Here is a 22,085-nt window from a genome sequence, read left to right as displayed (position 1 = left end):
TCTTAATGCCTGACAATATTATTAAATACGCACGCCCCATGGGGAAACTTCAACAGATTAAAATACATTAGCTTTGAGTGTTGTTACATCCAGCCTGCTGTTCACATCCCCCCTAATAAAAATACAGGAATAGCAAGATGTGTCAGTTGTTTCTGCTAAATCGAATCAGGTATAATACAATCTGAGAACGGTGTTCAGACTTCTTTTAAAGTAAATTTGCACATGTAAAGATATCTGTGCATTCATTGTTACTTATTGGTATTTACTCTATGCTGCATGAACAGGTATACCGAATCCCCAAGACACTGCATAAGGGAATTTCTGTTGGATTTCTGTTTCAGCTGCAGACATAGATCTTGTGTAGAACAAATATCATCAGAGTCTGTCTTTTTGGATATAAAGCATAAACAAGCCAAATCAAGGACTCAGGCAGTTTTTTTTCGGTCATTTTAGAGAAATCAGTGCTATGTAACTGTTGATGAAATATGCATGGTCAAATTAAAAAGGACTGTTTGATTTACACAGAAAAATCTTCCTCTCCCTCTGTTTAGACATTCACAAAGGTTTAAATGGGCGTCTGGACAATGTGGATCCATGACAAGCAATTCCCTCTCATATGGCTCCAAGAAGGACAAAGAGAGCAAGCTCCAAAAGGTACCGTCAAGATAAAAATATATTTATATTTATATGTCTTTAATTTTTATTCTAATTTTTCCTATTTGAGTTAGAGTGACAGAATATAAAAAATAAAACAAATTTAACTCTTAAACATTGTGCCACATTTGTTTGCATGCTAATTACAACTGAAAACTAACATATAGTATAAGCATTATTGTCCAAAAGCTGTTTTTTCACTTTGTGACGTTAGGATTATAAATGTGTCCTGAATCCTGTTTTCATGTGTGTTTTGGATGTACGCTAGATCTTTGTGGTGCAATGCAGATGTCTTTAAATCCAAATTTTAGAGCCACTTTTAATTGTTCAGCTGTAAAAGAGTGTGGTTGTGGAACATGTCTGGGGAAAAAAGAGATCTTAGATTGCTAGAGGCAGTAACCATAATATAGACTGATATTCCTAATACTAATGTGAAAACTTGGTTTCTGGACAAAGTCATTGTGTTCAAGTCAGTGTTCGACAGCAGAGTAATAAGGTAACTTATTCATTTATTTGCTCACACATTATAAAATACAGCAATGTAAACACTAAGGTTGCATTCTACTGTATGAACATACAGTAGTTTATACCTACAAATACACACAAAACTGAACACTGTGCAGAATTGTTGGTAAACTGAGAGCTGATTTGTTTCTCTATGCTGCCTCAACAGCTGTCAGCAGGTAAACTGAAGATCCGAGTGCTGAAGGATGAAGAACTGACAGGTGAGAAGTTTACAGTCACAACTTGAGTTTCAGAAGTGAGATATCTGCACCAGGTAGGCTTGACATGCAGGCGTACTCTTGGCACTATATTGAACTTCCTTCTACCATCCACTTGGACGTTAATATGCAAGAGCATTCTTCAAAGTTACTTCAGTAAGAGGGATACTTGAAAAGGCAGGTACCAAACTCTGGAGTTTTTCCGTTATACACTGATCTGTCTAACAGATGTTTAGCTTTTGCAGACTTATGTTTAACATGAGGAAAAGAAAATCATCAGGCAGAATAGTTAATTATTAATAGTTAATTAATAAGAATGTGTCATGTATTAATTATAAACAGCTAAGAAAATGTTTTAAAGGACTGTCTTTGGTGTGCACAATATGTTGTAACAGGAAATATAACCTTTGGTTTTGTTGTTACATTTCACAGCAGTGTGTGAACTAGTTGTACAAGCAGGCTAACTGCTTATACAACTTTTTGCACCAAAAACAGATGCACTTTTGATACCTGTGTAAAACTTTGCTGTACATACTAAACTGTATCTATCTGTGTTTTTCTGTTGGTCATGGTCGTCAGTTGCATAATATCCCTTAAATGTCAGGAATATTAAATTAAATACCCTTACCGAGAGTTAATAACAGTGCACTTGCTCTTTTTAGCCCCGCCTCAACCACCACCTCCACTTCCTACCCAGACGGCAAGAAAAAGCAGACTGAGGGGAACAGTATGTGGACAATGTGAAGTCAAGACAGCTGGAATAGTATGCACGCAAAAACTGTCACACCTGAACAAATGCAAACAACACTGTATGGCAAAAGTCGCTGTAGCTGTCATGGATGCAGGGTTTGTTTGGTTCTGTCACAAAGCAAAAATTGTCTGTTTGAGAGATCAGATTTCACAAATTGGCAAGTGATTTTGCCATTTCTCATTGGATTCAGGCAAAAGTTTTGTGTGTTAATAAGGGATACACACACACACACACACACACACAAAACACTTACACGTGCAGCACTAAGAGCCAATTCGTTTGACCTGTTTTCAAAGTTTAAATGTTGAATGTCATATTTTCAGTCCCCCCCCCTTTCATTTTTCTTTGGAGTCCCCTCTTCTCACCCATATATCTTACTGCAGTTATTATATAGATTTGTTTCTCTTCTTCCTGCATCAGCTGTTAGCTTCGTCTGTCATTCAGATGCTCATTTTCACCTGCCCACCTCCCTCTTTTGTCATTATGTGTTTACCCATCCTTCTTTCTTCCTGGTGTTTTCTCGTCACTCCTCCTTTTCAGTTTTTCCATCTGCCATATTCTGACCTGTTTCTGTCTTTCTTTCTGCACTCCCTTATTCATGTCTGTCTTTTTCTTTCTTCTGCCTTCCTCTCTCTCGCTGTGCCTCGACTGTCCAATCTGTTGGTCTATCTGTGTGTTTGTGTTTGCACTGATAACAGTTTAGTTGGATCCATTCATCGATACTTGAGACCTCTGAGGGCACCATTGTTTATTCTTTCTCGCTCTTCATCCACTGCTGCTCAGGAGGAGGGATGACGGCCTGAAACTGTATGTGTGAATAAGAGGGAGAAGGAGAGAAATGAAGCCTTACCGTGTGTGTGTCTGTGTGTGTGTCTGTGTGTGTGTGTAATGGACTGAGCTGAGTAATGCATGTTTGATGACCAGTTGCTCCCGCCTCCTAAATCCTCAGCTCCTTGTGTAAATCCTATTCTGTGTTTCACTATGAAGCCAGCAGACTTTAGTATTGAATAAGTGATGCTTCTATGAGAACGAGAACAAGAGCAATGATGGTAAGAGCGAGGGAGACTTATAGAGGAATTGAAGGAGAGGCAGGGGTTGAACTGATTGAGCTGACATCTACAATTTTTCCCCCTTTTTGTTGTGGAATAACTTATTTAAGTGCAGCACACACAGTGTGTTAAAATATAATGTGATGTGATTTGCTTGATAGTGCGTTTGATGATGATGTGCTCTGAACTGTCCAATGAAGGGCCGGATGCCCCCAGTGTCCCATAGTTATGGGCTTAATGGTTGTGCTTATGGTAGTCTGGGCAAGCACATAGGCTAAATGCATCCACAAATACACACAATGCACTCATGCGCACACACATTTTGGATAGCCCTCGTACCCTATAATGATGGCAATAATGGGAAGCGTTACAACTGTCTGTGCCATTCTGTCTGGAACTGCACTTATGCACACAAATGCTCACACACTCACATATGAACTCATAAACGCACAATCACACATCTGTCCTTTTAAAAAAAAAAAAACATGACTCATTGTAATAAAAAATGCTGAAATCTCATGTGCAACACACACTGCACACCTAGCCTCATGCTTTATTCCAGAGTCATCCAGGCAAAAAAAAAAAAAAAAGCTACCTCATTTCTCCCTGCGTAGTAGGAAGAGTGCAGTGATATGCTGCTTGCAGTCTGATAGGGATGCCTAGTCCCAGAGGAGTGGTTGTAATTTATCCTCAGGCCTGAGAGGGGAAATGAGGCCCTGCTTTATGGGACCATTAAAGGGCAATGTCGCAGCTGCGGGCTTGCGTGTGTACACACTCACACACATACTTCGATGTATGGATAAAAAAAGAATGAACACACAGCATCACCCATAAAGACATTAATTACAGAAATACATAATATGTATCTAAAGGCGAGGATCCATTAGATCAAGTATAAAAAAAATTACTGGATTAATGATTGAATCAGCTGGTAGAAATTTACACTGTAAGATTATTCATCCATAAATAGGCATGGAACTGTGAATCATTGTGTTTGTTGTACTGCTTTATTTATCACAACTATCTATTATTCATCTATGAATAAGCAGGTGTAGACATAGCAAATATGCAAGTGAGCAAGAAACAGAAAGCTTCCAAGTCATTAGATCCAGAACTGCATCACACTGTGACAAAATAAATAAATGAAACAGAGTTAAGTTCCTCCAAGGATAAAAAGAATTGGTAGTGTTTCTTGAAAGAGCGCACTAAACTACACTATTTTAAGTGATGGTGTTGGTAATAAAACCTTGATCTATTGAAAAAGAAACTTGCATGCATAGTGAAGGAAACTAAACACAGGCTAGTTGTTGCTTTAGTGTTTACTTTTTCTCCACTCTAGCCTCCATGTCTCCCCTGCACTTGCCCTTGCTTGTGTGCTCTGTCCAAAGCCTGTTTCCCAAACCTGCTGATGCAATGACTTTTTCCCACTAACAAGACCTGATTCTTACAGATAGAAATTATAATGACCTCCCTTAAGAGGCATTCACTCAACCACAGTCACAACACACATGTGCCAAGCACAAATGCACCAATGTGCACACAGACCTCCTTCTAACACAAACACAAACACACACACATGCATCTTGCAGCACCATGCCATCTTTAGCAAAAGAGCGCTTTGCCTACCAGTGCAACCACTTGCATGAATTAATGTATATGCATACAGTACACAGACATGCACAGGCAGTGACCATTGTTTTTTAAACTGAAAGACATAGAAACACACCAAAGGTGGGTGATTTTATATGCAGACAAACTGATGGCACTTGGTCTATGTGTTGCAGATGTGTGCTGAATGCACTGAAAACTACTGCGTTGGCTGTTTTGCCAGATTTCACCATAAGGGGGCACTGAAGTTCCATAAAATGATTCCCATTCAAGTGAGTGTTGTTTGCATATGTATCAAATCTATTTTCTCTGTGTCCATCTCTCTTTTTCTCTTTGTCTTCCACTTATGCTTTCAGTAATAAATGTTTTGATCCTACTCTTATTCAGCTTTACTCATTTTTGTCTTTTTCGTTTCTTAGATAGCTGATCATTATTATATCTTCCTATCTCTCATCATCTTTTTTGTCATTTTTCTTCTTCAGAACATCATACCAGTTTAGTATACACAAGAACACACACAAACAGTACACAGGGCCGGGCAATTACTCGAATAAAATCATGAATTGACTTTCTAACTGACCCAATGTTACTTGAGTCAATATGTTCAATAAATTAATTTTCTCACACTAGCAGCTAACCTAGACTTATTGCCCTAGACTAATTTACTTGTGTTTAAAGTAAACACATGAACAAATCAAAACTTACCTTGCTAACAAACAGCTGACCATTCTTTGTTGCCATGCTTCTGTGACCATTCTAACTGTGGTAGCTAGCAGCCAACCTGTTTCACTGATGCTGATCCCTCACCAATGAATGACAATGAGGAAAGTAAAACTTAGCTCAAATTTGGAGAAACGGGATCAGTTACAGCGGCATGGGAGAATGAGGAAAAAAAAGCTGTGTCTGTCCTATGATGTATTATGGGTCTAGTAAACATGACAGACAGTTGAATTGAGCTAACTATACATACTACATGAAAAAAGTTGCCACTCCAAAGGGAATCAAAACCACTTTGTTTCAGCATGTTAAACAGAATCACATCACTCAATGTTCTTAGTTTATATCTGGTAAAAGGTTTAAAGCAGAAAAACTCTCTGTGGACTTTTAAGACACAGTTTGCTAATGCTGATCCAGATGAGAAAGTATTTTAATTTGTTTAACATGTCTGTTAAATTCTGCAAATCTTTGCATTTTTTAAATTATTTAATTGATTTGTAGTGTCTGTCATGTTTAGTTTTTTAATCTAACATATGTGAATATGAGATGTTGTTCTCCAGGCATCTTGACATTCAAAGCTCTTCTGTGTTTTTTTGTTGTTGTTTTTTTTGTCTTTTTTCTTTTATGCTGTGGTGGGACCTTAAAGGAACTGTGCATAGACACATGCCCACAAATCTCAAAGAATTGAATCAATGTTGTAAGGAAGAGTGGGCCACAATTCCTCTACAGCAATGTGAGAGAATTGTAAATTCAATTTAGTTCAATTTTATTTATAGAACACCAATTCACATCAAGAGTTTGGTGCTTTACATTATAAGGCAAAGACCCTACAATATTAGAAACATCAGCAATCACAAGACCCCTATGAGCAAGCACTTGGCAGCAGTGGGAAGGGAAAACTCCCTTTTAATGGGAAGAAACCTGTGGCTGAACCATACTCAGGGAGAGAGAGCAATCCAGCATGACCGGTTGTGGGTGAGGGGAAAAAGGCAAAAGGCTAACTATGGGAGAGCGAAACAAAGTTTAACAATTAATAATGATTAAATGCACTTATGATGTATAAACACACATAGAATGAAAAGAATTGAGTGAACAAGAAACCTTTTGTTTATTCTTTAAAGTTTTAAGTATAATCTATAATAAAAAGCACAGAGAGTGCCTGGTACTATGAAATCTTTAACAGAGCCGGATTAATCGAGGTTTTGTATGTGAGGAGAAGTAAATTCATTCAGTTTTATTTGTATACCGCCAAATCACAACAGCAGTTGCCTCACGGCACTTTGTATTGCAAGGTAAAGACCCTACAATTATACAAGCCCAAAAATCAAACAACCGTCTTTGAGCCATTTGTTTTGTTCTTTGTCAAGTACATCCCAGGTTGCTTCAATAATTTTGAAACAGTGGCATCAGAAGTCCATGCTCTGGGTAGGCCAGTTCCTAACTGGTGGTGCTCCATTGTGTGTTTGTCTATCAGATATGCTTTTAATACATTGTTAGTGTGTTTGGGATCATTGTCATGCTGAAAAATGTAGCGGTTGAGATGGTAGATCAAAATCTGATCCTTTTCTGTGTTCATAATTCCACCAATTTTGTCCGGATCCAAAACTCCACTCGTCTAAATGCAGCACCAAACCATGACAGAGCCTCCGCTGTGTTTTACAGATGGCTGTAGACACTCACTGTTGTTCCTCTCTCCTGACCTCCTCTGTATATATTCTGATGAGGACTTGAAGGATTTGAAGCTAAAATTTCAAATTTGCATTTATCACTCGGCTTACGGCCATACTACCCTCAGCACGCCCGATCTCGTCTGATCTCGGAAGCTAAGCAGGGATGGGCTTAGTTAGTACTTGGATGGGAGACCACCTGGGAATACCAGTGGCTGTAAGCTTGGGGTGGCTGTAGCTCAGGTGGCAGAGCAGGTCAGCCACTAACCAGAAGGTTGGTGGTTTGATCACAAGCTGCTCTAGTCTGCATGCCAAATATCCTTGGGCAAGATACTAACCCCATGTTGCTCTCCAATGCATCCATCAGAATGTGAATGTGTATTAATGTTAGATAGAGCACTTAAGAGCTTAGAAGAAGTGCTTGTGTGATTGGGTGAATGAATTGTATAAAGCGCTTTGAGTGCTCAGACAGAGTAGAAAAGCGCTATATAAGAACCAGTCCATTTACCATTTACTCCATAAGACCTGGTGCCACTAGTCCAGTCCAGTTCGTGTATAATTTGGCATACCAAAGCCTTTTCTCCTTGTTTCCCCTCCTTAAGAATGGCTTCTTGAGAGCCACCCTTCCACTGAGACTATTTCTGATCAGGCTTTAGTGAACAATTGATGAATCCACTGAGGGATCAGGTACATCTCTCAGGTCCTGTGTCAGGTCGTTGCTGGATTTTTTCCTATTTTTTCCGGACATGACCTTCAGATACTGTTCATCAGCTATAGATACTGTTGAGCCGCTTGTCCAGTTTGCTCAGGCACAGGGACTGGAGCTGACCAAAGCAGTCAATCTATAAAGAAAAGCTTTGAAAGGCCTTCAGAAAGCTTGGAGAACTATTGCTCAAGACCACATTAAAATTTACAACAAAGTTTGGGTTCTTGCAAGCAAAATTTAAAGAAACAGTTGGTGCAAGACTTTTAAACAGCACTGTATCTTCACTCTTCAGAGCTGATTTTCTATATATCAAGAGCATAATTTTCAGGTTAAATAAGTGTTTACAAAAAACAGATTACTGAAGGCTACTCATAGACGTATAAAACACATTTCATGGCCCTACCACACTCTTTTAAAGACAGAAAACACTCCTCAACAGCAGTCAATTAAACACCGCTAACAGCAGTCTTCAGTCAAAGACAGAAAGACAAGACAGCAGGTCAATGTCACAGTTTAATTACAGTAAGCCAACGCTGTTTGCACAGCAGAGAAAAGATTCTGTAGATAATGTCTATTAATCTGAGTAGGTGTAAATACCAATTAAAAGTCATGTAGAACAATTGTTTATTAAGTCATGAAATAAACAGAAGCAGACAGTGGATGTGCATGCATTTTGTACCACTAGGTACAACAGAGTAACACTATCATTTAACATATTGTCTAAAAGCAGACACAAGCCTGCACTTCTCAGACACCTTCAGTCTGTACTTTTGGAAATAGATAACAAGCATACAGATAATATTTTTTGTACTCATATAAACAACTGCTCACTGCAGTATACAATAGTTGAGACCACATGCAAATACACACTCACACATAGACACACAAAGGCTTGTTTTTGTTAATCAGCAGCCTATTAAGCCAAATTAGTATGGAAAGCATATCTAAAAGGGAAAGCTAATTTATCCAAGGATGTACAGAATAATCACAAGATACAATATGCCATATGGATATACGCTACATACTTTTTCTATTCTGTTTCTAGACAAGATATGTTTCTATGGGTTTAAGCTCTAAGCTTTTTGTGTATTAACAATTAACAATTATTAACAAGCTGTCATGCACTGTTGCTTAGCTTATATGGATACCCTTTTTTGCTCTAATAGGGATGGGTATTGTTAGGATTTTATATCAGTGCTCTTACTGATGCTCCATGCCATGTGATAGTGAAAAAGAGTGTTTGACACAGTGGTAAAAGGTTTTTTTTTTGTCTCAGCTTTATGTAAAGCAAGTGTTTGGTAATTCACCTCCACGACCCACAGCTGTGCTAATCACCCTGCAATTCAAAGTATTAACAAACATAAATTATTTCCGGTCATCATGATACCTGACACTGAATTCAAATTAAGCCAGGTTTATATGATCAAACTTAGTGGGGTTTGACCCCACACCCACCTTGATCTAGATCTGCCCCTACATGCCCCTGTTGCTACTAGACTACAGCAAATGTCTGTTGTCTGAGATTGTAGCCAAGTCTACAAATTTGAAGCTAGAGCCAATGATGGCACAGCAGTCTGCCTGCATAAAGACATTTCAAATCAGCCTAAGAAGCCACTGTTACAACATGGACTTTTATTTGCTTTTTAGTTGCACAAGCTTTGATTGTGCTTTCATTTAGAAGGGTTATTGTTATTAGCTCAAAAAAACCCCCAGAACATCTTTTACTCCACCTTGGTTTTCTCTACCAATACTCCACCTTTTTGCCAACTGTTGTATCAGCCCAAGAGGATGGAGTGCAGCTCCACATACACTTTCAACACTGAAGCCCCTCGCACCATTGAGCATTGGAATTTTTTCACAGTAAACTTGGCAACAGCCCTCTGACACTCTTTGTTCCTTGGCTCATGTTCCCTTATGTAGTTGTTGAGAGAGGATTTGATTTTAGCGTCTGACTACAGTCCACTGATGAAGCTTTGGCTGCTGCTTGGAACTATTTACATTTACAAAATTGCTAAAATCCATGCCAACTGTATTCCAAGGTTCATAACTACAGTTAGATCCATATATATTTGGACTCTGACACAAGTTTTTTTTTTTTTTTTACTTGTTGAAACATTTTAATTATAGTTATGTATTGGATATGGACATGATTTTTAGACTCTGTTTTCATTTGGGGTTACCTACATTCAAATTGGATGAAGGGTTTAGGAGTTTCAGCTCCTTAACATGTGCCAACCTCTTTTTAAAGGGTCCAAAAGTAATTGGACAATTGACTCAATGGCTATTTCATGGGCAGTTGTGTGTATGATGATTTGATTTGAGGTGGGGTGGGGTGCTTTTATCTGGAAGATTTTGCTCTGAACAGACAACATGCAGTCAAAGGAGCTAAAAGCTATCCTTAAGCTGCAAAAACAAAACAAAACAAAAAATGATCTGAGAAATTGCTACAATATCAGGAGTGGCAAAATCTACAGTTTGGTACATCCTGAGAAAGAAAAAACACACTGAGCACTCAGCAACGCAAAAAAGACCTGGGCATCCACGGAAGACAACAGTAATGCATGATCGCAGAATAATTCTCCAGGAGGTAGGCGTATCGATATCCAAGTCTACCATAAAGAGAAGACTGAATGAAAGTAAATACAGAGGGTTCACTGTAATGTGCAAGCCACTCATAAGCCTCAAGAATAGAAAGACTAGGTTGGACTTTGCTAAAAAACATCTTAAAAAAAGCCAGCACTGTTCAGGAAAAACATTCTTTGGACAGATGAAACCAAGATCAACCTCTACCAGTATGATGGTAAGAAAAAAGTATGGAGAAGGTGTGGAACAGCTCACATTCCAAAGCATACAACATCATCTGTAAAACACGGCGGAGGCAGTGTGATGGCCTGGTTGTGCATGGCTGTCAGTGGGACTGGGACACTAGTGTTTATTGATGATGTGACACAGGACAGAAGCAGCTGAATTCTGAGGTGTTCAGAGTCATACTGTCTGCTCAAATCCAGGCAAATGCAGTCAAATTGATTGGGAGGCATTTCATAATAGACATACAGTCAAAGCAACCCAAGAGTTTATTAAAGCAAAGAAGTGGAATATTCTTCAATGGCCAAGCTAGTCACCTGATCTTAATCTAATTGAGCATGCGTTTCACTTGTTGAAGACTAAACTTTGGACAGACAGACCCACAAACAAACAGCAACTGAAAGCCACTGCAGTAAAGGCCTGGCAGAGCATTAAAAAGGAGGAAACTCGGCATCTGGTGATGTCCATGAGTTCAAGACTTCAGGCTGTCATTGCCAGCAACGGGTTTTCAACCAGGTATTAGAAATAAACATTTTATTTTCAGTTATTTAATTTGTCCAATTACTTTTGTTCCCCTGAAATGAAGGAACTGTGTTGTCTCTGTCCAAAAATGTATAGATGTAACTGTACATCCTGTTTTTTATCCTGTAAATCTTTCCAGTTCAACTTTGTTTTTACACTCGGCCTTTGAATATTCTGCCCTTTTGCTATATCCAGGCAGAGCAAAACCAAACATGATGCATGACACTGTCATCTTCATCTTTTTTGGGTATTTTCCAAACAGTTACGTTATAGTGAATTAACACATAAATAAACCCTGTTTGTACAGGTACTTTGGTACTGACCGGTCAGGTACAGACCCCACTTTATTTATGTTTCCTTGTACTTATCCTGTGTGCTACCTGACTTCTCATTGGCTGGAGACACTGATGTGTATGCAGTAGCCAACATAGTGAAAGAAAGCCATGGATACTGACAAAGAGAAAAACTGCACACACTGAAGTAGCTCTATGAAACCACACAAGACAACTGTCCATCTACATCTCCTCAGTGTTCATCTCTGTTTCTATCCTCACTTTAGTCCCTTGTAATGCAAAACTGTGTATTTTGGCAGGACATAAAGACTGAGGATTATACACATGCAGCTGACGCAGGCATATCTCTTTCTCTCTTCTGCTAATCCTGTTTTATTTGCCTTGGAAAGAATGAGGGAGGAAGAGAGACAGAAAGACAAAATGAATATTAATTTCATCACTATGCTGTGTTGGGGCTTTCATCGGTGCCTCATCAGCTCCTGTGTCCAGCCGCACACACACTCCCAGACATGGGTCAATTAATGTTTGCAGAGCATTTTCAGTATTTGATTTAGCCTAACCTGTGGGGAGTACCAAATGGATATGGTATGCGATGATCTATCAAGAAACTTAATAGCTAAGTTTAAGTTTTACAGCATTAATTATAATTGACAATAGTGTGCCTAATTTAGCAAATGTAAAGGTTATGAAAATGTTATATTCTCATACTGCCCTCACCCCCTCACTCTTTTTTTCTGATGCTTAGAAAACTCTGGTGGTTTTAGAAACTAAAAACTATGGTTAAGTAATTGATTGATGCGACTGGGCGAGTTTACTTTTCATTGTTGTGCGCAACGTCTTCCCTGCATCACTTGTCTGTTTCCAAAGGGAAAGTTAAAATTACTCTCTTGACCTTAATAACATAGTCTCTTGAAGGCAAGTTCAACAATCCTGGTTTCACAGCTAAACAACATCCTGGAAAAATTATAGATAGGATTTTCTCACTTACAATAGATGATACTATGTGGCACTGTGTTGGACAGGTTTTCCAAGTGAACGAGAATCTGTGTGCACAATTAAGAGCCAGTATTAATGATGAAAACATCATGATTATTTTACCATTTTAAGCCGTTGTGTAAACTTTAAACTGCATTATTTTTGATGTCAGATTTGAAGGATGGCTTTCAGAATCTTAACAGTTAAACCCAGTGTAGAAGAAAGCTTTGATACTCCCAAAAGACTTTGGCAAAAACACTTGAACAAAACTTTTCACCCTTAGATATGAGGCTGAATTAACTTAAAAAAGTGTCTATGAATTCTTCACAGTGCATTATGATACGGTATGATGATATGAGTGCATACTTTCAGACAGTTTCTCCTTGAAGGCATTTATTGTATTACAATTAGCTGTACAAACGAAAAGTGACAGAAGTTGTCTGAAGAAGGAAAAAAAGAAGAAAGGAGAAGTTCAAAGCTGTACCCACTCTATGCAGTCTAGGGCTGTCCCAAATACTGTCTTTGAGGATTTGAGGCTTTAGTGATTGTCTGACAAAAATTCAAAGAGAAGACGGCTGCACTTACAGTTACATAACGACTTGCCATGGTTTATATTCTGACCTGTTAAACGTTATTATTATGTAGATTGCAGTTTGAAATTGATTAAAGGGTACAAGCACATATATGAGTTCATTTGAGGTCATTTGTGACACAACTTTTAGGAGGCCATCTTTGAAAGTTTTGATGTTATTGCAAACCAAAGACAGTATTTGGATGCTTGACATTTTTTGACAACTTGCTTGTCAGTGCAGCTTATGTAAGATGAGAGCTGTGAAGTACAAAGATTAAAGGTAATGAATACAATTATCTGAAAAAGAGAGTTTGTCACAGAACTTCATGCAGTCCTGTGACAAACTAGGCACTCCCCATTGTTCAGTAGTTTGTAGAACCACCTTTAGTAAGAAGTTTACTGTATAATTTTCTCAGCCTCTCACATTGTTTTTGAGGAATATGGTCTGATTCTTTATTTTACAGTGTTGCTTCATTTATACACAGCTCTCTTAATGTCCCACCACAGCATTTTGATCAGGTTGAGGTCTGGACTTTGCCTGGGCATTTGTAACACTTTGATTCTTTCATTTTAAATCATTCTGTTGTAGATCTCCTGTTGTGCTGGGGATAATTTCCTGTTTGATGCATGATTTTGGTGATATGATATTGTGACAATACTTCACTCACAAAGTATTGCAGTTTATCACCTGCAAACTTCTTCAAAGTTAAACTTTGTCAGTATCTGTTTTATCCAGTAAGATAATAATCTCGCTTAAATTTTTTTTTTGCTTCAGGCATTCCAACACTGTCACAAAAACCTGCCATAAATGTTGCCATAAGACCGAGTCAGTCTGTCTTTGATTGAATGGGGTCAAGTTAGCAGTTGCATGCAATTTGTTTCTGATAATGCAGCAATTAAGTGTGATAGATTTTTGAAAATCACTAATTTGTTGCTATCAAAAAGTGGTTGTAATAACCCTAAAGCTCTAAGCAACCATTTAGTCATCACAAGTTGTGATCGGTCGCAGGATGTGAAAAGATTCAGTACAACCAAAAGGCAGCTGTTTTTTTTTTTTCTTGTGGTAAATACAGGGAGGTTACTTAGCTATTTTTCTCGTGTTACATGAACTTTAACATTTACCATGCTAACTAAAGTCCGTAAAGTCTGAGCTGCAACTGAGATCTGGGATGCTCTTAGGTTATTTTTTTGTTTTGTTTTTTTATAATTTTTTTTTTTTGCAGTTTCTCTGAGCATTGCATGGTCTGGCCTTGGGGTGAATTTACTGGGATGTCCATCTGAAGATTGTGGCATTGTGTTACCTGATTAGTAAACTGCCAAAACCCCTGCCTTTATAGTGGTGCTCACACTTCATGGTGATCAATAATCAAGTGCCCTTATTAACATCACCTGGCTGCCATTTACTCTCTTAATTCTTATGAAAGCATCAGTGAACATTAAGAATATACTCAGTTTTTCACAGGACTCCACACATTTCTATGAAAACCTTTTCTTTCACATGATATTATTTTTTATTTTATGGGTGGTTTATATATTTGTGCTAAAGTGTATCAGATTGAGAAATTAATATATTGGGAGTTACCTTGTCAGTTACCGTGGCAAAGCATTTGTGTCAGCCAAAGGTTTGTATGGTTTTTAGATCATACGTTTAAAGGTTGCTACCAGACTCAGCTCTTTGTCTCTTTGCCGTCAAAATTTAGCGCTTAGATAATAGATAATAAACCTGTAAATAAGGCTATCTGATTACCAGAAAGAGAACCAGAACAATTGCTTCGGCAGTTGTTCAAAATTTCTTGTGATGCAAAGATTGCGGTCAAAAAAAATGTCCCCAGGTTTGTGGTATCATTTTTCGAGACATTCCCTCTCACAAGACACTAAATTCAGCACTTAGAGTGTATCACCAAATTAGCTGCCCTTTGCTTCTATCGCTGATGAGACCGGCGATATTTCAGACTGAGTGCATGTTTCTGTCTAGTTGGGCGAATGCAAATCCATTCATCTATAAGGCATTATTACACTGTGTTACTGTGGAAGACCAGATGTAGAATCCTTTACAGAACAAGAGGCTCTGACTAGGAACTCTATATCGTCGTACTTTTTGCTTTCAGGAGATAGTGTTTCCAACAGAAACAAATCTTCTGCTAAAAAATGCTTTCATGGTGGCACAGTTGTGCATATTTTATTGAGAGGCATCCTATCCACATTTAAAAAATTTATGAGTTAAAATTCTTATGTCATCTCAATCTCTGTGTCCAGTAAATTGCCTGTGCCTTTTCTGAATCTTGTAAGGCAGTGTGAATCTCTGAGGTTGCTACAGGTCTAGTTTCAAGGCTAACAATAAAGAAGTTACCATAACCTCGATACAATACATACTGCAAAACTTGGTCACGTGTCACCTGGATGACAGTAGCTCCACAAAAACAGGAAAATTCTAAAGTGAACTCGACGATGATGAAGTTGATCATATGAGAGATCAGTTAAGCTGCTGTCTTAAACAGCTGTCTGTCACATTTTTAAGTGCTGCTGATTTTCTGCCACTTAATGCCACCAGATTCTTTTCTTTTCATATTTCCAGCTTGGATACGATGTGAACTCTGAGAATTAATACACATAGGTTCACAGCCCAGCTCTACTGCCAAGATAAAGATAGGAGAAAAAGGTTTAACTAAAATAACATACGGTACATTGGGGCCAGACTTACTAAGTGGTACAAATTAGGATGAGGCTGTGTTCTTAAAAATGTGCCAGTGAGTACAGAGAACAGTACAGTGAGAACAGTTCTGTAAGTGATCTATGAACAGTGCACTAATTTATAAATAAAGACACAACCAGTTCATTTCAGTCGTGACCATCACCAGAATTGAAGTGTTGTCTGCTAACCAAAAAATATGCTGTGCAGGATTTACAGATGTGTTTCTCTCAGATTAATTAGAGGCAGCTGAAGGTGTTTTTAATATAAAGACAGTTTTTTTCTGTCTGAAATTGCTGGGAACTTGTGTGGGATCCCTGTAGACATCTGTTCCCTGGATAAATCTTATGGTTTCGATTACAGCAGGACTCAAAAAGATCTGTGTTATTACAATCTCACCATTAAAAACCTGAAATCTGTACGTAACAGCTGATCTGCAGGATGTGTAGAAAGACACCACATTAATTACATCAGATCCTGATCCATCCCTGTGTTAATAAAGGGGTGAGGGATGAACTGTTACATTGCCAGGTGCTTAAGTACATGTGTTACTCCTTTTTTTCCAACAGGCTGTGTGGCAGTGTAGGTAATATGAAGCAAGTTTGTAACATTCAGACATTAATCTGTCACACTTCACGCCTGTCTGTCAATAAACTGCCAGTTTTAAGGGGGAAAAAGCAGTTGCTCTGGGTGTGAACACTGCTGGGAAAAGACAGATTGACACAAGACATTTTCAATGTGTGCTAATCTGTGTGAGAATGTGACTGAAAACCTGAAACACTGCAAATCACTCTGGTTACTGTAAAAGGTAATTTGGTTGCTTGTAAAACAAGACAAATCCTTGTATGTGTCTTGTATTGGGATTCTTGCACTCTGAAGCTGTGCTCTATTTCATCAAAATACCAATATTACTGAGGAGGCAGTAATATTTGGAGCTTGACCCTAAACATTTGGGGCAAGGGTGTAGTGAAACCTATATGACAGAACCAAAGCTCAGGTCCAGTCACACCGGTCTAGAGACCAGGTGGCAAGCTCCTGGAAATTACCTCCTGGACATTTTTCACTAGGGAAAATGTAGTATTTCTGGTCTGGATGTGCTGGCAGTTTCTGAAAGCCCCAGTTACGCACGCCTTAGAGACCAGTAAGCAACCCCTGGCAACCAGTGATTGGTCAGTGAAAAATGGGTATTCCTTTACTAGTTGTAGTCAGTGTAGGAAGTTGGTTGCTGTTGCTAGCTGAAATTGGTTTCAAAAAGCTATATAGTGCTGCACCAAAAACCTGCCTGTGATCACTTGGACCACTAGTGGATTGCAGCGTTTGCCTGACGTTTATATGGAAAATTTCGATTTATCTGCAAACCCTTGCAAAGTACTCTCTAAGCAGCAACTATGAAAGAGTGATGCAAACCAAAAATGGAGTATGTCTGCTTTCAGTTAAAGTTGTGCTTTTGGAAATGTGTTGGTTCGAGCAATAAGATACAGTTTTTACCTTGAAGATGATGCCTTTTTCTTTTATGATTTAGTTTTACTGCTCAGTCAGTAGTGAGTGAGTGAGTATTGCAGACTACACAGTTCTGTTGCAGTCTGCTAGAAACCAAAGAGTCCAAGCTTTTTAGTGTAGCACCCTCTTTATGAGTGATTTCATCCAGCGACAGCCAGCAAACTCCGGAAACCAGTCAACATGTGGTTGGGGAATACAGATTTTCCCCTGAGGATATATGCACCACATTTACAGCTTTGAGCGATACACCCACCCAATTACACACTTATTCTGATAACTTTCTGACTCCAAATAAATTAACATTCCTAGCAACAACTATCACAACCATGTTAGGTGCAAAATAAAACATGCTTTTTTTTATTTTAAATCGTTGCAATTCGCAGTAAATTGTATGCTGTAAACCTTTTGTAAATCAAGTTTATGTGATTCACTTAATGACTCTCCTCCCAAAATCTTGTGTTCTAAAAGCAAAACCCCATTGAATAAATCTAAAATATGGCTTCCATAAAAATACCCATATCTATGCCCTTTAGTCACAAAATTGACACTGAGCTTCTTTAGTAAATACAGTAGCTTTGTAACATCAGAAGATAGTTTTGCACAGACCATTTAGCGCAGGCCATTAGTAAATCTGGCCCTAGGTGTGCTTTCTGTCAAAATATGACTTTATCTCTGTATCTTGACTCACAATATTAGATACCACAGCAGAGTTAGTGGGAATATAGTTATTGAAAAGAGATTTAATCACCTAATTGTTGGTCCACATTTAAACAAAAACAAACAAACAAGCAAAAAACAGATTACAGAACAATTTGGTGCATAAACCATGGTCTTTTTGCTCCTATAAAGTAGCATGTAAGGAAAGTAAATCTTTTATCTTTCCAGTTGACACAGGTTTTGTTAAATACTGTTAGCCAGTTTCCTTTTTGTGTCGCCCACTGACAAAAAAAATGGATATGCATTTTTTACAAAATGCTTTACATCAGGGGTCTCAAATTCCAGTCCTCGAGGGCCGGTGTCCTGCAACTTTTCCATGTGTCCCTGTTGCAACACCGCTGAATGCAATTAGTAGGTCATTAGCAAGACTCTATAGAACTTGACTGCATGCTGAGGTGGCAGTTCAGCCATTTGATTCATGTTACAGCAGCTCATGAGTGAATGAACACGGTGCAACAGAAGTACTTTAAGAAGTACATTTTTCCAAACACTTAAATTTACTTAAATTTACTTGAGTATGATTAGGGGTTGCCACTTCAGCATGCAGTCAAGTTCTATACTCTTGCTAATGACCTACTAATTTTATTCAGGTGTGCTGCAACAGGGACATATGGAAAAGTTTCAGGACACTGACCCTCGAGGACTGGAGTTTGAGACCCCTGCTTTACATCTTGTCAGACCTTTTCTAAATTCCGAAAATGTCAAAACGCAGCAAAACCATTGCTCACAAACTAAATTGCACATAATGAACACAGTCGAAATCTGTGGTTACATCTCCATTAAAGAAGTCAGTGATGAAAAATGTCATCAGAACGAGTGAGAAGAATATCTCCAATATGAGTTGTTGTCCATAATTGCCAGAAAAGATGATCAAAATCACAAAAACTCTTATGTAGCTTAAACAAAACTTTCAGTTCCTCAATGTTTTCTTGACTCCACATTTGTTGGTGTTTTACTTAAGGACAAAATATAAGTCTACAGTCTTGGCACTCTTGGTTAGTCATGGAATACATTATTGAATGAAGAGGTGACATTCCATGTTCCTAAAGCAAGATTCGTCAGGACCTTTGCCCCTGATTTGTGCCTGATCCACAGAGCACCTAAACCCTATAGGCCCTTCTGGTTGTGCCCAGCCACCAGACTCTCTCCTGTGAGCACCATGCAGGGTGAGACCAATTTAACCCTGTCCCAGGCAGGGTAGCCATGTTCCTTATTTATTGTTTAATCATAGGGGTGTTTCTGATTTGTTTCAAGCTGGATCCCAGGTTATTACATTTACTGCTTCAAACTGAGCATTTTGGCCATCGCCATCTTGTTTTTGCTGTGACATAAGTGGAAATACTATGATGTCCACTAATCTCAGTGGGCAAGCATTTCATTTCAATTTAAAGCCTATATATTCTTTTTTCTTAAATCCTAAACATAGTAGTGAAGGCACATTTTTGACCAAACATGGTAAATAAACATAGTGAGAGTGAGCCACCGTATTTAAAATAGACTTTTTTTAGTCCATCTTTACAACATTGTAGTTTCTCTAAAGCAGTCCAAAATCAACAATATCTACCATCACATAGTTGAGCAGCCTAGCACCAAGTCGGATGATCTTTTTTTTATTTCCTTAAGAGTTCTCCTTCATATCTTTCCTTGACCTAATAGTATTTCCACTGATGTCACAGCAAAAACAAGATAGCGATGGCCAAAATGCTCAGTTTGAGGCTCCATGTCCTTCTCTAGTCTATGGATGTCGCCCTTTCTGCCCAGGCTCTTTGTGGATTAATTTACATAAAATAAAGATGCACACATTAACTATATAAAATGGAGTTCATTGTTGTGACTTTCAAGGTTATGCCAGTGATGTAAGTATGAGCACTTAAAATGATTAGGTTGTAACCTCTAAATGGGGTCCGTGGCAGCTGTCGAAAGAGCCCTCATCTCATTGCCTTTTTGTCATTACTGTGTATCAAATGAGGCTAGTTCAACACCTTTTTCATTTCTGGAAAATTTGTCACTCTGTTGTCTGCAGTTTGACTTTTAGGACATTCATTGTAAAGAAAGTACAACCTTTATTGATTAATTTATTTTTATTCATTGTTATGCTGATCAACATTTCTTATCTTTGTGATAATAGCATTGTTGAAGAGTCTACCTCCTCACTCCTATGACTTTTTTACGACAAAATGCACAGCTTTGCCTCTGATCTTGTTTTTCCTGCAAGTGGGTTTGAGCTATATATAAACAAACATTTCAGAGAAATGCAGGTTAGCTAAACATACTTTCATAAGATTGCCTTGTGCAGAAATTAATAACCTTGACATTTACTTTTAATTTATAAATACCTCTTTTATGATTTTATGCCATAGCTTATGTATCAATTCTTCCCCATTTGTCCTAATGCAATAATTTTTTTTATCTGCTTAACTATTTGCAGTATTTAGTTTCTGTCATTTTTATGAGTAACAACAAGAGTGATCTAGTCTCACATGCTATGGCCTTTTGTTACAGACAGACTTACAGACCCGTGTGAGCACTCGAGATGTTGTCAACAGCTTCAAGAAACAGACTGACCCTAGCTCCTACTATAGTACCTACAGTCCTAATCCCAATCCTGGTACCACCCCCAGTTCCAGACAGGGAAATGAGAGCCCAGAAAAAAGAACAGAAGCTGAGAAAAATCCTGACTGCGGCAAGGTAAGTGATAACTACCATGTAGTACTTATTTATATATAAATATTCAGTGTTTATGAAGTCTTCTAAACTAGTCAGCTAGCTGTATACATGATCAAAGTGTTATGGAGATGGATTGACTTGCTTAATATGGCAAATATTGTACAGTACGCGTGTGCTTAACTGGTTTACAAGCATGAAAAAAACAAAGTAACTAATATACAGCGTTAAAGGCTTGAACTGCTACAGCAATCCATTGAGTAATTTTGCTTACTTGAGTTTTTGATGACAAAAAATTAAGCAAAGCTTAAACGGATGTTGAAATGTTGCAGTAAGATGACACTTACAAAAATGTAATATTGGACTGGATAACAAGGCCAGGGCTTACAACGAAAAGTACAAGAAAAGCCATGTTTTCTTTAAAACAAAGCTTCTATCTTATATATATCATTTTTGACGTTTGTCATTTTTATTAATTATTCATTTAATTAGGGAAGAATAAAAACTAATTAAATTATACTAAATGTGTTTCCCATCCATTTTATTTAAAGAAAATCTAAATATGAGAGTAAATGATATTCTTAAAAAATGGGGTTTGCCAATTGTTATACCAACAATTATTTAGTTACTTTATACATATGTAAATGAATTTCAAATGGTTATTGATTACTGAATACATTTTCTTCTCTACTGCAGTTAACTTGCTGTGAAAATTTAATTCAGACATACCAGACAAGCCTTAACACTGTTAAATTTTACCTCTGCACACTGTGAGTCAATTGAAAAGACTTCAAACAAACTCTAATTGACGCTATATCCACAGGCTGTATCTACAGGCAGGCTGGTGAACTGCATGCACCTTTGGACTAAAAAATGCCCTCCAGCTGTGTAGGTCTGGCAAGAACAGTTAGATTGACATTTCAGACTCTTTATACCGCCGAGCTCAGTTGACCTTATTCAAACAGCAGTCATTTTGAACAGCTGGGGTCAGAAGGTACTGAGGAAATGTCTTTGAATGTCAAACTAGTGTTCAACTTATATGTTAAAACTTCATATGCAGCCTTTATATTTTCACCAATCTAAGCAGCAACAGCGATAGAAACATCCCTACTTAACACATAACTTAATGTTTTTAATTCTGATAATAATCTGAATATTTAAAATCGATGTGTCATTTTTATTAAAACGAACTCAACATTTGGGCCTTAAGGTGTAAATTTACTCTCCTGAAACTCGTCCAGGCTGTTATAAACACATATTTTCATTGCTTGAACAATCCTGAATTTTTAATCCATATTTTGACCTATGAAAGACACCATTACTTTGTGTGAGCAGTGCACTTAGGGTAAATTAATGGCACTCCAGAGCGATCATTACAAGGTCGCCATTATAAATTATGAAAAAGAAATGTCACATTGTGCTGCTTTTGATTGTGATTACCAGTCAAATGGAAAGAAGAGGGTTGATTTTAGTCT

At 38.0% G+C, this 22,085-nt stretch overlaps 1 protein-coding gene and 1 non-coding gene across 3 annotated transcripts in view; both read left to right on the top strand.

Annotated features, from left to right (window-relative positions):
• The window catches only part of zbbx (zinc finger, B-box domain containing), a 65,115-nt gene that overhangs the window by 12,319 nt on the left and 30,711 nt on the right, over positions 1 to 22,085 (top strand). The window contains exons 4-8 of one of the 2 annotated variants that reach the window (XR_003213923.1): positions 552 to 654; positions 1,328 to 1,379; positions 2,039 to 2,139; positions 4,961 to 5,056; positions 20,449 to 20,634. The gene's annotated coding sequence lies outside the window, so the exon portion shown is untranslated. The remainder of the gene's footprint in view (positions 1 to 551; positions 655 to 1,327; positions 1,380 to 2,038; positions 2,140 to 4,960; positions 5,057 to 20,448; positions 20,635 to 22,085) is intronic. The other variant, XR_003213924.1, reaches the window with a different exon arrangement.
• LOC112842221 (5S ribosomal RNA) lies at positions 7,274 to 7,392 on the top strand. Its single transcript, XR_003213962.1, has one exon. It is a non-coding gene; the product is annotated as a 5S ribosomal RNA (ribosomal RNA).

Source organism: Oreochromis niloticus, linkage group LG14 (assembly GCF_001858045.2).
Source record: "Oreochromis niloticus isolate F11D_XX linkage group LG14, O_niloticus_UMD_NMBU, whole genome shotgun sequence".
Classification (NCBI taxonomy): Eukaryota; Metazoa; Chordata; class Actinopteri; order Cichliformes; family Cichlidae; genus Oreochromis; species Oreochromis niloticus.
Note: the sequence above shows the minus strand (reverse complement) of the source record. Positions and strands in the feature narration are given on the sequence as shown.